The 14038-nt window shown below is 48.5% G+C and overlaps 3 long non-coding RNA genes across 11 annotated transcripts in view; 2 read left to right on the forward strand and 1 right to left on the reverse strand.

Annotated features, from left to right (window-relative positions):
- LOC143171137 (uncharacterized) overlaps nucleotides 1–13748 on the reverse strand; it is a 39561-nt gene extending 25813 nt beyond the window's left edge. For 2 of the 9 annotated variants that reach the window (XR_012997151.1, XR_012997145.1), the window contains exon 1: nucleotides 4670–4751. This is a non-coding gene — a long non-coding RNA (uncharacterized LOC143171137). Of the gene's footprint in view, nucleotides 1–3871; nucleotides 3923–4061; nucleotides 4152–4669; nucleotides 4752–13616 lie in introns of those variants that run through there. The other 7 variants (XR_012997143.1, XR_012997144.1, XR_012997148.1 and 4 more) reach the window with 7 other exon arrangements.
- LOC143171169 (uncharacterized) lies at nucleotides 4035–8209 on the forward strand. The gene is made up of 3 exons (XR_012997154.1): nucleotides 4035–4091; nucleotides 6833–6951; nucleotides 7891–8209. It is a non-coding gene; the product is annotated as an uncharacterized LOC143171169 (long non-coding RNA).
- Nucleotides 8380–9982, forward strand: LOC143171165 (uncharacterized). The gene is made up of 2 exons (XR_012997152.1): nucleotides 8380–9569; nucleotides 9660–9982. It is a non-coding gene; the product is annotated as an uncharacterized LOC143171165 (long non-coding RNA).
- Nucleotides 13749–14038: the final 290 nt, after the last annotated feature.

Here is a 14038-nt window from a genome sequence, read left to right on the forward strand (position 1 = left end):
CCTGCACAAAATAAGTAGATGACCCTACAAACACTGCTCACGTGCCCCAGCAATTTCAGCACAGGAGTCAGAGTATGCAAAACGAGGTCTCAAGCAAAACCCAAGCAACGAACAGCAAAACCACCTTCCTAACGTTAAGTGGGGTTGCTACAGGTTACGTTTTTGGATTTGTAGATATGGGATATGAAAATCAAGACAGAAAAGTTTTGACTAACTTGTATCTCAGTGGTCACAAAACATTACAAATGAACATTCAACTGGAAAAGACCTAAACAGAGAGAGAGTTTCAAGTGTCTTTTTGTTGTATCATTTTATTTGCTATATTTCTCACTAGAACAATATTATTCTGTTTGTATTCAGCGTTGGGTTTATTGTCAAATAGTTATTCTTTCTGCTATCAGATTGCATGATTATTGTGTATTTATCCCTCCAGATACGTATCGTGAACATTTCTCTTCCTTATTTTTATATCATTCATAGCTACTAAAATTTGGAATTTGTAGTTTCACATCATCTTCATAGAACTGTAAGACACAAGCAGGAATAAAAATAAAAACATACCTTTTCATCAAGTAGTCTGCTAACCAAAAGGAGAAAAAATAATCTTTGTATATTTCTAAATAGTCCTGTAGGAGTCATATACTTTTACTATGTGCTATATATCGTACAGTTTCTCCCTCTGTTATGACAACTCCGATTACTTTAAAAAAAAAAACCTCAAAAACGTTAAGGCACAAACCTTTGTATGGAGTACTTTTAGTATGCTTTTTATTCTGACAAGATTAATAATTATCCTATAAGCGTGACACAGTGTTTTAAAATGTTGTTTCTGCTATGAGTTAGCATTGTGCATATGGGTATAAATGTGGAAAGAAAGGTTATTTCACAGCAGAGAAATGTATATTTAAACAAATTGTGATAAAATGGTAAAACTGTTTAAAAAGGAAAAGCGGGGTTTTTTCCCATCACAGTTATTCTGAATTTAAAATATCTGTAGTGAGTTTCAGAAGGGCACTGGGCATTTGCAACGAAAACACGAGCTACCAAAATTAATGGGAGATAATTGGGGGAAGCATAGCAAATGTCCCAGGGCTTTGGGCAAAAGTGGCCGGAAAGAGATCTGCTGTGTGGCAGGTGACAAGCGTGTCCCCTCCCCACCACCACCACCAACCCGCCTTCTTCTGTGGCACCTGCGACCAGCTCCTGGTGGGAACCAGGTTATGGACTAATCAGACTTTTGCTGTCCTTCAACAAGGCAGTTCCTAAGCGCTTACAGTCCTCATGACGGCCCGAGCCTTTCCCAGAACATGCAAGTGCCCTCTTCACTCAGCTCGTACGCATCCAGCGCTTCCCACCGGTGCAAAGACACTTTTTTTTGCCCAACTGTTCAAAATGCCCAGTCATATGTATCCTGTGTATCGTACGTAGCGACTGCAATTATTGCTGGCCTGGTTCACCAGAGCCAAAGTGGGTAGGATCTAACCCTTAGATGGCTTAGGCGTAAGGGCAAGGTCAGTGCGGCCCTCAGACCTAACTCCATCCGCATCAAATAAATGCAAAAATAATCCCTCCGTTGATATTAAGGTCCACTGGAGATACACCAGGGAGCGGAGTGAGGGCCAGATCCTGCTCGTTCCAATGAGACAAAATTCCAGGTGGCTTCAACAAACGGGATAAGCAGGATTTGGCCCATCTTGAGGAGCACAAGGCTTGGCTTCCAGAGGCTGAGCTGTACCTGCTCGTTGGAGCAGGGCAGTGAAATGCTGGAGTCAATAGACCTTGTACTACAGAGAGGACCGAGGGCTACGCTTTCTCCCCACTAAAACCAACAGCAAGGCAGGCGGCGGCACCGCCATTTGCCCCCGAGCTGAAGTGCTGGGATTCAACTCTGCTACACTCTTTCTATTAACTTTCCTTGCAGGAGTAATTTGTAAATAATGTAATGCCAAGTGCCAGAGGGCTCACTTTCTACAACATCAAGCTGAATCGTATCAACTCCCATTCTAAATTTAAAATATGATTTCATTACTTGACTTCGTACTTTTTATAAAGGTCCCGTTGAGGTGCGGTTTCACGAGGTATAAAAGCCCGTGCAGGTATTATGGGCCGTATCAGTTCATTTCATCTCATTAATCAGCTACTTAAAAATGTTTTCCTTGCAGCGCAGTAGAAAAATAAAACAAATGTTCTTTTTTATCATTTCCCAAATTAAATTCATATTCCATAATGACCATATTTCATGCGCAAAGTAACAAAATACGCTTACATACCTAACTTCACTTCTTTAGTGAATTGCTTCATTTGTAAAATGTTGCATATAAAATTGGAACCTAAAATGAATTACTTGTTTTTTCTTGATATGAAACCTTGTTTAAGTTCACAGCAATTTTAAATATGATACATTTAAAATATTAATATTTCCCATATATTATTCACTGACTTTCAGGTTTCATCTCAAGTTAGTGGCACTTCATATTTCAAAGGAAGAAGTGTTTCTTTTTTCCAGTACTAATGTTCTATTAATTCACTTTGTAATATCACTCTGGTTCAGACAAATGAAATTGCACTAAATTGCTTATGCCAAGAATCATGCTGAAGTTGTTGGCATTATATAAAATTCCATTTTCCATTACTATTTCATAAGGTTTTTTATCTCAGTAGCATCTTTTTAGGCATAATTCATAGCCCTGTTTAGTTAGTTCTAGAAGGACAAATACATGCACAAATATTTTTATGCTGAGATGGGGGTGTATGGAGATATTTACAGTAAAGTCTGTAACTTAAGTGACTTTTGCAAGGCACCAGATGCAAACTCCCAGTGAACTACCTTAACAGCTTTCCTTTATGAACATTTTTTATTTTGGGTAGTTTTCTCTTCCAGCATGTATTTCATCACACACGTGTATAAACACGCACGTACGCACACACACACATTTGTGAAAAATAAATTTGTGTGCGTGTAGAAATACTTGAAATGCCTCATATGCATATTATGCAACATATGCCGTTCATGTAATCGTTTTATATATATAAATAAAATTCATTTTATATATATGAATAAAATATGTGAAGGAAGTCCTTAAAGGACCTGTAAAGGCCTGAACGCAGACGGATTCTTCATCACATCCAAAGAACTGAAAGAACCGTGGATATAAACCAGGATCTTTTTATATGGCCATGTATCTTTTATACTCTTTCCATAAAGTCCACATGGCCACATAACTATTTCCAGAGACGTGGATGGAAGTTATACCTGGGCAGGCTGAAAATCTTTAATGAGTAAAGCGGCATCTAATTCTATGAAATGCCTTTCAGGAGTGAAATAATTACAAAGCGCTGGAGCAAGAGTAGCAGACAGCAGTAAAATCACCTGTAAATAGATGTCAGGGACTATAAATATACCTCAGTATTTGTATAGTCGACTTTCTCTGGCTGTCATCAAAATCAGATGTTCAGGAGCTAGAAATCCAACTCCAAGGAATGCAGATTAATACATTTATATGAATATATAGTCTGCGCCTTAAACTTCAAGTTCACAACATTGTTAATAATGTACGCTCCTTTTTAATGCCTGGTATTTGCTCCCTTTGCAATGTAAAAAATAAGATTTTTCTTAAAATTTGATCCAACTCTTTAAAAAAAATAAATTGCAAAATGACTGATGCAAATCCCTGCCACTTGTGAACACAATGAAATTATACGGAGAAGAGAGAACAACAGGAGAGTCTCCTGCTCAGAAACAGAAATGAATGCCCTGTTCCTATACGGTCCTCAAACGCCAGGATTTTGAAATATGAATTAGACCTCAAATGCAAATTAACCTCGGAAGGGGGGGAGAGGGGAAAAAAAAAAAAAAATCAGAGAGACATACCAAGTCAAACGCTCCTTTTTCTGCCTATCTCGTCCGCAATGGTAAAATAGGCTAAACAAAACAAGTGCACATCAAGATAGAGCCAATTAAGGAAAAGAAAGCGGGGAGGGGAGGGTGGGGTGGGGAGGAAGGCACCTTACTGAACACATGGGGAGTGGGAGCGCAGTATCCCACCCCGAGCCATACCTACCTTGTGAGTGTTCAAAGGAAGACAACTGGGGTAAATTGGAACCAGCTTTGATTTTTGTCATCCGGTTGCACCCGGGATGCGGGAGGGGGAGAAGGGTCGGTCTGGGCGGGGGTGGAGGGGGGATAAAAAGAGTGCGGGGGGGGGGAGGGAAATACCGAGCGAGGGTGCCGAATGGTATGCAAATGAACGGGGGTTGGGGGGGAATGGGGGTTTTTTTAAGGAAAAGGGGGGGGGGATAGAGGAAAAGCGGCACCGTCAGTGGCGGGGTGAGTGGGTCCCCGCCCGCACGCTCCGCACACGCCTGGGGGAGGGCGAGGGGTGTCGTGCAGGGCGCGGCAGGAGCCCCGTCGGGGGGTGCGGGGCAGCGCTGCCTCCCGTGGGGCGCGGAGGGGCGCGGAGCCGCCGCTGCGCCGGGCCGGTGGCGGCCAGGGGCGGGCGGGGCGCGGGGGCTGCCCCTTCCCGGCAGCGGGGGTGCTTCGGGCGGGGGAGGGGGGGGCGCCGGGTGCGGGGCCGCCCCCTCTCCCCCTCCCTCATTCATCGCCTCTCTCGCCCCCCCACCCCGCTGCTCCCCCCGGCCCGCACAGCCCCCCCACCCCCGGCTGCCTCACCGCTCCCGGCGGCTCCCCGCTTGGAAATGGAGACCGGCAACTCTCACCAGAGCTCACCAGCATCCCACGGTCCTGAGGAAGGAGTTTGGGGCGGCGGGGGGGAGCGGGGGGGGGGGGTGTTTGAGAGTGACGGTGAGGCGAGGAGGAGGAGGAAGGAGCAAGGCTGGGAAGAAGGGGGTGGGGGGAGACGGAGCTCCTGAAATGGAGCCAGCCCAAACGGGAGACGATGCTGGAGCAGGGGCTGCGTCATTTCGGGGCTGGGAGAGGGCTCAGCCTCCCCCCGCCGCCTCCCTGCCCGCACGCAGCGGGGACAGCTACCGGCAGGGCAGGGCGGGGTGCCCCCCCCCAGCGGGGCGCTGCGGGGCCGGGGCCGCCTCCCCCCGCCCTTCCCCGCAAGCCCCCGGGGCCGGGACAGAGCAGGAAAACCCCACGTCAGGGGAAAGGATAAGCCGTCTTCGGTTTGCCTAGCGATGCCAGAAAAGAAAGGGGCAGGGAGAGGCGTAAGGGACGCGTCCGCCGCAGGGCAGTAGGCAGGACCGGTCACGGTCACGCGTGGGGGCCCTCGACGGGGCCGGCTCCCGCGGGGGGAACGGGGTCCTACGGCCGGTCGGGCTCCGGGGAGGGCGGGGGGGGAAGGAATGATCGGCATTTATAACTGCGGGGGAAACTAGCAGCCTTTCAAAGAGTTTCAGCTGGGTGAGTGGAAATGCCTTCTGCCCCTTTCACATTTGGAAGCGCAGTGGTCTTTTAGGGGGAGGAAGGGGGAAAAAGCGGTTTATTATTTTTTTCCTGCTGGACAGTGGGTCTCTTTGAGCCTACGGTCATGTCCTACGGCTGCAATTATAAACGAACTTTCCTTCTACAGAGAGGAAGTAGCTGAGACTGAGGTTCTGAAGCTAGCGAGTGGCCAGCGGCTACCCTGGCCTTCGCTGGCCCTCGCCAAGGGGCAGGGAAGGTGGTGGCCTGGCCCTGCGCGGAGGAGCTGTGCGTGCAGCACACTGCACGTCTGAGGCAAAAGAACTGGCCTGGGAACAACTTCCCTTCTTTCAACTGTGCCCACCCGGTCCAAGGCAGTTTCCTTCTGAAGCTCATCCCCTCAAAGGCTTTCTAAACTCAGCTTCAAATGCTCACGTCCATGGTTTGGGTGGTTTGTTTTTTTTTTTATTTCCCTACCATCCCCATGGTCTCAGCTTTAAAAAGCAAAGCTGCTCTTAGTGGGGCTGAGATCGCAGGTGCTGTCATGGAGGCTTATGTTGAGCGTCAGTAAAAAGCAAGAGAAAATAGAGTCCCCAGGCAAGATTACAGCACTGGTACACAACCATGTGCAGCCTCGTCCCAGCCTTCTACAGCACCTGCCACAGCAAAGGTGGCATATGGAAAGTCCTTAAAATATTGACCATAGCCATTATTGTTATGACTGTATAGATTTTAGCTTATTTTATGACTCTGCATGTGTGTGTGTGCAATACATGTGCGCGTGCACACACACATACACTTACATCTGTGTATATGTATATATTCAATAGTGATGGGCCTGTTAAACTGAGCAGTGATTTCTCTCCTACAGATAGATGTATAATACACACACATAGTGATGATATCTACGGTGTTTGGGGGTGGGGATGCATAATATCTTATAAATTTGAAGTTTTTATCAGGCAGAGCAGATTACTTTAAGCGTTCAATTTCTCAGCGATCCAATTTTATTAGGATTTACTATCATTTGTGCTGCGCATCCCTGGGGAAATAATGCTTTGATTAATGTAATCCTGGGCTGGGATCCGCCACATGCCCCTCTCCCAAGAGAAGGGCCCTGTTTGACAAACAAAAACAGAGCAGTAACTATTGCAATCTGCACTCACCTTTCGAAAGCACACAGACCCGCACACACACGCGCACACAAAATATAACCCCCGCCTCCCCCCAACCCCAAATACAATAGCAGCATCTCAAAACAATGTGCACTTATTCATTTGCACACAATACCTCTGATTCAGTGTGGGCTGTACAGGCCAGCTCTCAACTGCACAGAGCCAGCCCAAAAAGGATCCTGCTCTGTCCCCCACTGAGAAGCTGAAGCATCTCTGGGAAGCTCAATGCCTCTCTGTATTTCAGGCTCTCCTTGGGCTCCCAACATTTCTGCCTCTTTGTTTCCCACTGCAGGCCTTGCCGCAAACCGATTTCAAGTCTGCTCCTTCAACCCACCGGCAGCCAGGGGCCCAAGAAGCTGTCCCTGCGAGGCACCCACCTGGGGGGACTTATACCTCTCTAAACGGGCCCTGGTAAGTGAATCACAGCCAGGCACTCTGCTCAGCTGACAGGGGGAGGGGGGGACACCCAGAAAACAACCTCAAACAGAAAGTCTTGTCACATAAATTTTTAAAGGGAAGAAAAGAAAGTATTCCTCCGCCTTTGGGGGTTGCTTGAGTTTGAGCAGCTTTGTTCCAGCCACCCCCACCACCACCCCCCCGCCCCTTCTGTTTGTGTCAAAGGCTGGCAGGAACAATAGCGTTTTAACAGGAATAAACATGCCCAGATCAGAGCCCAGCCCCAGAGAAACCTTTCCCTTTCTTTACATCCCTAGGTGAACTGGCCGGTGTTTCCCCCTTTCCTCCTCTTCCTCTCTCCCCCCAAAACGAAGCCCATCACCAGCAGCCCAAATAGCGGTTTAATGTTGATTTTCTACACACGCACACCCCCTGCGCTGCAACAAAGCAGGTCCCACTGCGCCTGAGGAGGACACCCAGCCCCAAAAGAGGCCTCTGGCCACACTTGGGCCACTTTATTCCAAGTCTGGGTTAATAAATCCAGGGGAAGGAGGAGGGGAGGGATCTCCAGGCTGGAGATGAGGAGGGATGCGGTTTGCTTGTGCCGGCGTTTTCAATAAGATGCTGCTCTCTCCTTCGTGTTTACCCACTGACCCCCAATACGGTGACTCAGCGATTACCGAGCACTGGGTGTCTGTGTGTGTAGGGGTGGGGGGGCTCGCCCCCCCCTTCCTCCTTCTTTTCTTTCCTGATGAAAAACGATGCAATTACATTTCTGCATGCTGATCTGAGAGTTCAAATAACAAGCCTTAAACGCATTATCAGGCACTTGTTAAAGAAGGAAGGGGGGAGTGAAGGGAAGAGGGGAGCAAATCTAGACGTATATGCATCTGTGCATGCCTGGGTGTACGTGTACCTATATATGTGTATGTGTATACTTATATATGGATGTAGATACGTATTTAAATGAAAGACTACCAGAAGAAGAGATCGGCTGCTCTTCGGCCTGAGTCCCTGCACCCAGGCAGATGAGGGAAGAGTCTCAATTTAAAACAGCACCAACCAAACGACAGAGGAAAGAGGAAGAGGCGCAAATCACTCCAGGGAAAAGTTATTTAGGCACAATCTCTCTCAGCGCAAACTGACTCTCCTACCCGGGCTTGATCCAGTTTTCCCGCTCCCCTTTCCCCTCCCACCCCGGGGGGATCCATCCCTATTTCCCATTTTCCTCGCCAGCAGCGGCTCCATCTCCCCCGGGCGCCCCGCCTGGGAGGGCGTTTGCTGGGACCTCGGCGCGGCCGCGGCCCGCTCCGCGCCCGCGGAAGGGCCGGCGGGGCGGGGGCCGCCCCCGAGGCCGCGGGGTGGCAGCGGGCTCCCCGCCGGGCTTTCGGGTCCCCGCCTCTGCCCCCCCTCCCCGTTCCCCCTCCCCAGCTCTAGCAGGCGGCAAGAAATTGTTTCAGGAGTCGGATGGCGGGGCTGCATTTAGAGAGGGGAGAAGGGAATAAATGCGAGGAGATGATGAATAATGTTAACTTTTGACTGTAGGAGTCATGATGGAGTTGAGCGAAGCTGCGGGGAAATATGTCATTTAATCCCAGGGCTACCGAAGTCCCTTTTATCAAACATCGTGATGCTGGAATTACACTGCTGTAAAAGCGACTGAGTACTTAAAAGTATCCAACATCAGGCAACTATATAGATCGGAGGGACGGGTGTAAAATGAACGCCCGTACCAACTAACCGCACGACCGTGAAAACCCCGAGCGGATTAGGTAAATAAAAATATATGTGCATTAAAAAAAGATGCACGGTAAAACTGTAGCTGCTGCATTCACGCAAGGAGAACAGACAGCGTGTGCATGTTTGTGTGCAATGCCAAAAAGAGCAGCCTTAAGGTTGACCTACTGCAATCTGCACTGAGCTCCTCAGACAATAGACAAGTTCAAATGTCAAAAAATCTAATAATAAAAAACAGAGCTGCCAAACTGCGCGAACTGTTTTCTGGTGTATCACAATCATTCACCCTCTTATCCACTAAGAGACTGCCAGTCCTTACGCGCGTAAAAGAAAATCTATGTAATGCACAGGGATCTCTTTCTTTTTTTTTTTTTTTTTTTTTTCCACATGTGAAACGCTATTGAGATGGCAGGCACGCAAATCAGAATGATATCATGTCTAATAAAAGCGGGGCTAAGGTTTTCACAGTCTCTTTTAAAAGACTCCAACTTGTAAATCCCCTTTTTATGTCGCTACATGCACAATTATTCTTATAAATAAAAATCTACATGTTCAAGGAGCTGGAAGGGAACTATATATCCCTCTGATTTTAACGTCGGTGGGAGCATTAGGTTTCCATCATATGTAATGCGTCTACGTTGAGCTCAAGTCAACAGATAGATTGTTCCATTCATTTGGCAACTTTCATTACAGTCCGTGTGAGGTGAACCCTAAGCACGACACGTTGGCTAATATCAGAATTATGCAGCTGGGAAAGAAAGGACCCCGATTTTAAAAGCTATCTTGCTTTGCATGTGCAGTTCTGTATTATTGTTCTAATTTATTACGGAACCCGAAATGCTTTGTTACGCTCAAAACAATAAATAAGGTTCCGAGTGAAGCCTTCAGGATAAAAGGTATGGAGAAATGATCCGCCCGCCTATTGTGTTTATCGTTATTATCGTCAGCCTTTAAAAGTAATCTGTATATTTTCCTATTTTCTCCAGATTGGTTAGTGTAATATCCCTAGCGCAGCTATCAACGTGGTCATAAGAACTAGGAACTACAGTACGGGTAAGCTTGAAAAACCCAGAGCAGATCACGTTAGCCAAGAACGCTACATATCTGGAAGCCAGTCAACTTCGCGTTTTCAGCTGACTGCTGTATTATGCACGAATGTGTTTTACATATAGCAGACTGTATACGGAATATGTCTTTATGTTTAACATTTTAATTTGTAAATGCTAATTAGGCAGTTGGTCTCCACGGTTATATTAGTAGATACCTAATCATTTCCCGCTAGAAGTAAATGAATACTAAATACGGTAAACATGCGCTTTCTTTTCCCTACCTCCGCGACAGTATCGCTTCTACATCCATTTTACAAAGGCGTCCATTCGGACAAGATAGGCATTTATTAAAAGAAGGGGGGGGGTGGGAGGGGGGGTGGAAAAAAATGCTCTCTGTGGCACTCTTACAATGAGGGTGCCGCTGCAGGCACAAACCCGGCAGTCCGAGCCGAGCCCGGCTTTTTCGAAGGCAGCCGGCAAAGTTAAGTTTCGCCGAATTAACTTGTTGCTCGTTTTAGCGTTAGCTTTTCCGTTCGCTTGCGGTACCCCGAGGTCTGCTGCTGCGGACTGACGCAGAGATACAGCAGAGGAGCTGAGCTGCTAACTCTCGTTTTGTTTAAAATACAACGCGGGTTACACTTGGAGGGCTGGGGGAAGGGGGAGGCAGAGGAAAGCTGGGGGGAAATCCGCTCGGTCCCAAACCCGGGGTGCTGAACTTTGCTGGGCTCTTTCAACTCCCCAGACCGCCCGCTTCAGAGGCGAGGGAAGTGTTCGCTAAACTACGGCAAATCTCAAGTAAGCGACCACGTTTCTGAGGAGAATTGCGCTCTGGAAATGTGTTTTACCAGTCTGGAATATTGCTAGTGCTTATTTCGCCAAATGCGGTGCGTGGAAACTTTTGTTCACGTAAATATCTCAACCGTTTTCCCGCACGGTCAATACACGCGGAGACTTGACTCCGTTTTCCAAATGAAGACCCACGAACACTTTAAATGAAAAGTGTATATTCTTGTAGGTCGTTTTCTCTCTTCGATTACTTTTCTCTCTTTTTTTACCCCCCTTTTTTTTTCTTCTCTGTATGTGTGTGTGTGCGCGCGTGTGTGTGTATGTGTTAGGTTTTTAAGCGGGGAGTTCACCTTGCCAGGATCTATCATATTTATGGGCTGTGTGATTTCCAGGGCTCCAATTGGTCTTTCCTTTATGGAGGCAAGGAATAAAACTTTCCCAGTCGCACGGAAACTGCTGGGGCTCCAGCGCGGGGGAACAAAGTGCCTTCAACACCCACCCACCCACCCCCCGCCCCGGGCTGCCCGGGACATCCCCCTTGCAGGTGCGTTAGGGGATGCTGCAGCCACGCTTCTCCGCCCGTGGCCAGCCCCGTGCCGGCGGGCGGGGAGGGAGGGTGGGGGAGAAGCAGCCGTGCTTGGTCAGGAATGCCGCAAAAAGACTAAATTTCTCTCTCCTGTCCCCTCTTGCAACCACTTAGGGAGGGGAACGGAGGAAAGAAGCGGGCGCTTGGGGTAAGGGGCTGAGACTATGCGTGTTTGGGAAGGGAGGGAGAGCCGAGCTGCGTCGAGCTAAGCTGCGGTCGCCGTCGATGTTGTTGGCTTTAGCTGAGGTTAACGCCTTGCGAGTGTCCCGCACGGCGACAACTTGTGCCCGGTGTGCGGCCGGTGTGGGCAGGGCGGGAGGCGGGGGGAGCCCGGCGCTGGCTCTGGCAGATAGAGAAGTCGGGGGGAGGGGAGTGGCCAGCTGGGGGGGGGGGGGGGAGGCGGGGGGGAGAGAAAAAAGAAAAAGCTACTTTTCCAGGTTTAATACGGCGATTAAATATTAAATGATCTAAAAAACCCCGAGTCGTTTCATTGCATCTCCAGAGGCTTAAGCGCTTCATTTGGGCAAAAAAAAATAATCCTGCGTGGCACCTCAGGTTACCCCGAACCGTGGTGCCCGTGCCTGTGTTTAATTAGCTGCTCTCGCAGGCCTCGGGTCCGTTGGAGTCATCGCTCCAACTGGGACACTTTGGGGGGGACCTTTGAACCGGCAGCCCCCCCCGCTCCCCCCGCCCGCCGCTCCGCTCCCTCCCCGCCGGCCCCGGGAGTTTTGGGGCTCTCTCTCCCCCGGCCGGGGTGCCTTGGTGGCGGTGGTGTGCCGGGGGCCAGAGGCCGGGGACCGGGGGAGCCCGAGGCTGCTCCACCCCATCCCGGGGCCGGGACGGGGGCGGGGGGGGGAGGGTGGGGGAGGGAAGGGCTGCAGGGCGCCCCCTGGCGGGCGGCCGGCGCCTGGCGGAGCGCGGCGAAAGTTGATTCTGTTCAGCAAGCCGTATCGTATAAAATTAACGACAGCCAATAAAATTAGCTTACATGTTTCAACCGTAAAAGTCCAAAACAAAATAAAGCTAGTTTTAGTGAAGCTAAGAAGCTCGGGTTTGGCCCCGTTCTCTCTGGCTTGAACTGGGGTCCTTTTATCTAAAGCCCAGTGCACAAACATATAGCTTAATGTGACTAGTGTTCTCCCTTTATTTCTTTCTCTATGGCAACCAATATGTTCTGCTCAGAAATGTTCCCCCATCAAGGAAACAAATGATCTTGAGGGAGCAGCTCTATACGGCATCTGTTCCGATGGGAGCACACAGAGTTAACCCCAGTCAAAAGAGACGCTGGGCACGTCAACAAGAAGTGGAAAATGAGCGATTCTTCTCCCCCCCAAATTGAAACCTATACCTCCCTAGTTTTACAAGCCATTTTATTGATTTGACTATCGACCGTTTCCAAAGAAGTAACTAATTCTAGGAAATTACAATGATCACCAGCTATTGTGTGTCCAAAAGAGCAGCAAGGGGGGGGGGGGGGGGGGGGGGGGGGAGGGAGGAAAAAAAAATATGCGAATAACACGGCAAAATTAAAATAAATGGAAGTCACGTAGTGGGATATTTAAGCCTCGGTAAAGTTTTCAGGAGCGGTATCTGGCCTACTAATTTCATCCTACGTTATTTATCGCATTATTTATCACGCTGACCCAAACGCTATAAAAAGAGTTTCAGACCATTAGCCTATACCTCTCAATTAGACGGGATTCGGGAAAAGCGGAGAGACGGGCAAGACTGTCAGGAGAGAGGAACAGAGTGAAATCTGGTCTGTAATCCTCCAGCCCCAATCTCCTTGGAGAATAAAATGAAGGGATGTCCTGGTTAGTTTTGATTGATTATACTCTTTCTGATGGACTTTCACTACAGAGCTCTGGATGTTGTGCTTAACCGCCTGTTCCCTAGTTACAATATTAACCCTCTGCGTGCACCGCCGCTCCGCACCGTACCCTGCCTCCCCCCGCGCCCGCCCTCCGCACCGGCGCTGCCAGCAGGTGCCCGGGTCACCCGCGCCCCGGCCCCGGCCCCGGCCCGGCCCCGGCCCCTCTCCCGCCCGCTGCACCGGCCGGGCCCCCTCCCCGCCCGCCGGGCGACCCCCCCTCCGAGAAGCAGCGTTTGAAAACAGCCCGCATCTCTGCCTCTCCTCTCCTTTACAAATCTGTAATATTTTCGAGAGCTTTCTTCGCCCCCCCCCCCCCCCCCCCCCAGTCCTGGTGTTACAATAATTAACAGTGCCCAGAAAAGTGAAGTAGTAACCAGAAAGACTTTCCAGCGCTGAAGAATTGCTTTGCTGCCTCGAGCTTTGGAATGAATCCATGCTTTTTATGTAATATTTCACTAAGGTGCTTTTTGTTGCTGGTGGGATTTTTTTTTTTTTTTTCCTTTCCCTTTCCCTTCTTTTTTTTTTTTAAGCCTGTTTCCTTCCAGGCAGTTGCCATGGGTTTTCCCTGTCTTGTCCTAAGCTTTTGAAAATATATATCCAGAAGACTTTAAAGAAAACAAAAGTAGATAAAAAAATGTAAAACACTTACCGATCACACTTCCAGGACTTAGAGATATTTTTTTTAATTTTTGATTTTAATAAGGTGACAGGGGGAAAAAAGCATGTTCTCAACTCCAGCGAAACGATCCATGTTAAGATTTTCCTTTGCACTGACTCCACTAAGCCCCGCTCTCCACTAGTCTATTATTTTCACCAAAATATATGAAAATTTATGCAAATGAAAATCAGCACTAACTGTTCTCCCCTTGTTATACTTTGGATTTTTTTCCAGACAAAACAATCACACTCTGCAAGGGAGGGGGTGGGAAGAGTTGGGGAACTAAGGTTGGTTGGTTTGTTGGGGTTTTTTTTTTAAATAAAAGACATTACTCCAGCTCGAGCTTTATTTTTTGTTGTCGCTGTTATGAGGGTTGTACATTTTTTTTTATTATTTTGGGGGGGATTTCTCCC

The sequence above is a fragment of the Aptenodytes patagonicus genome, chromosome 1 (genome assembly GCF_965638725.1).
Source record: "Aptenodytes patagonicus chromosome 1, bAptPat1.pri.cur, whole genome shotgun sequence".
Taxonomy (NCBI): Eukaryota; Metazoa; Chordata; class Aves; order Sphenisciformes; family Spheniscidae; genus Aptenodytes; species Aptenodytes patagonicus.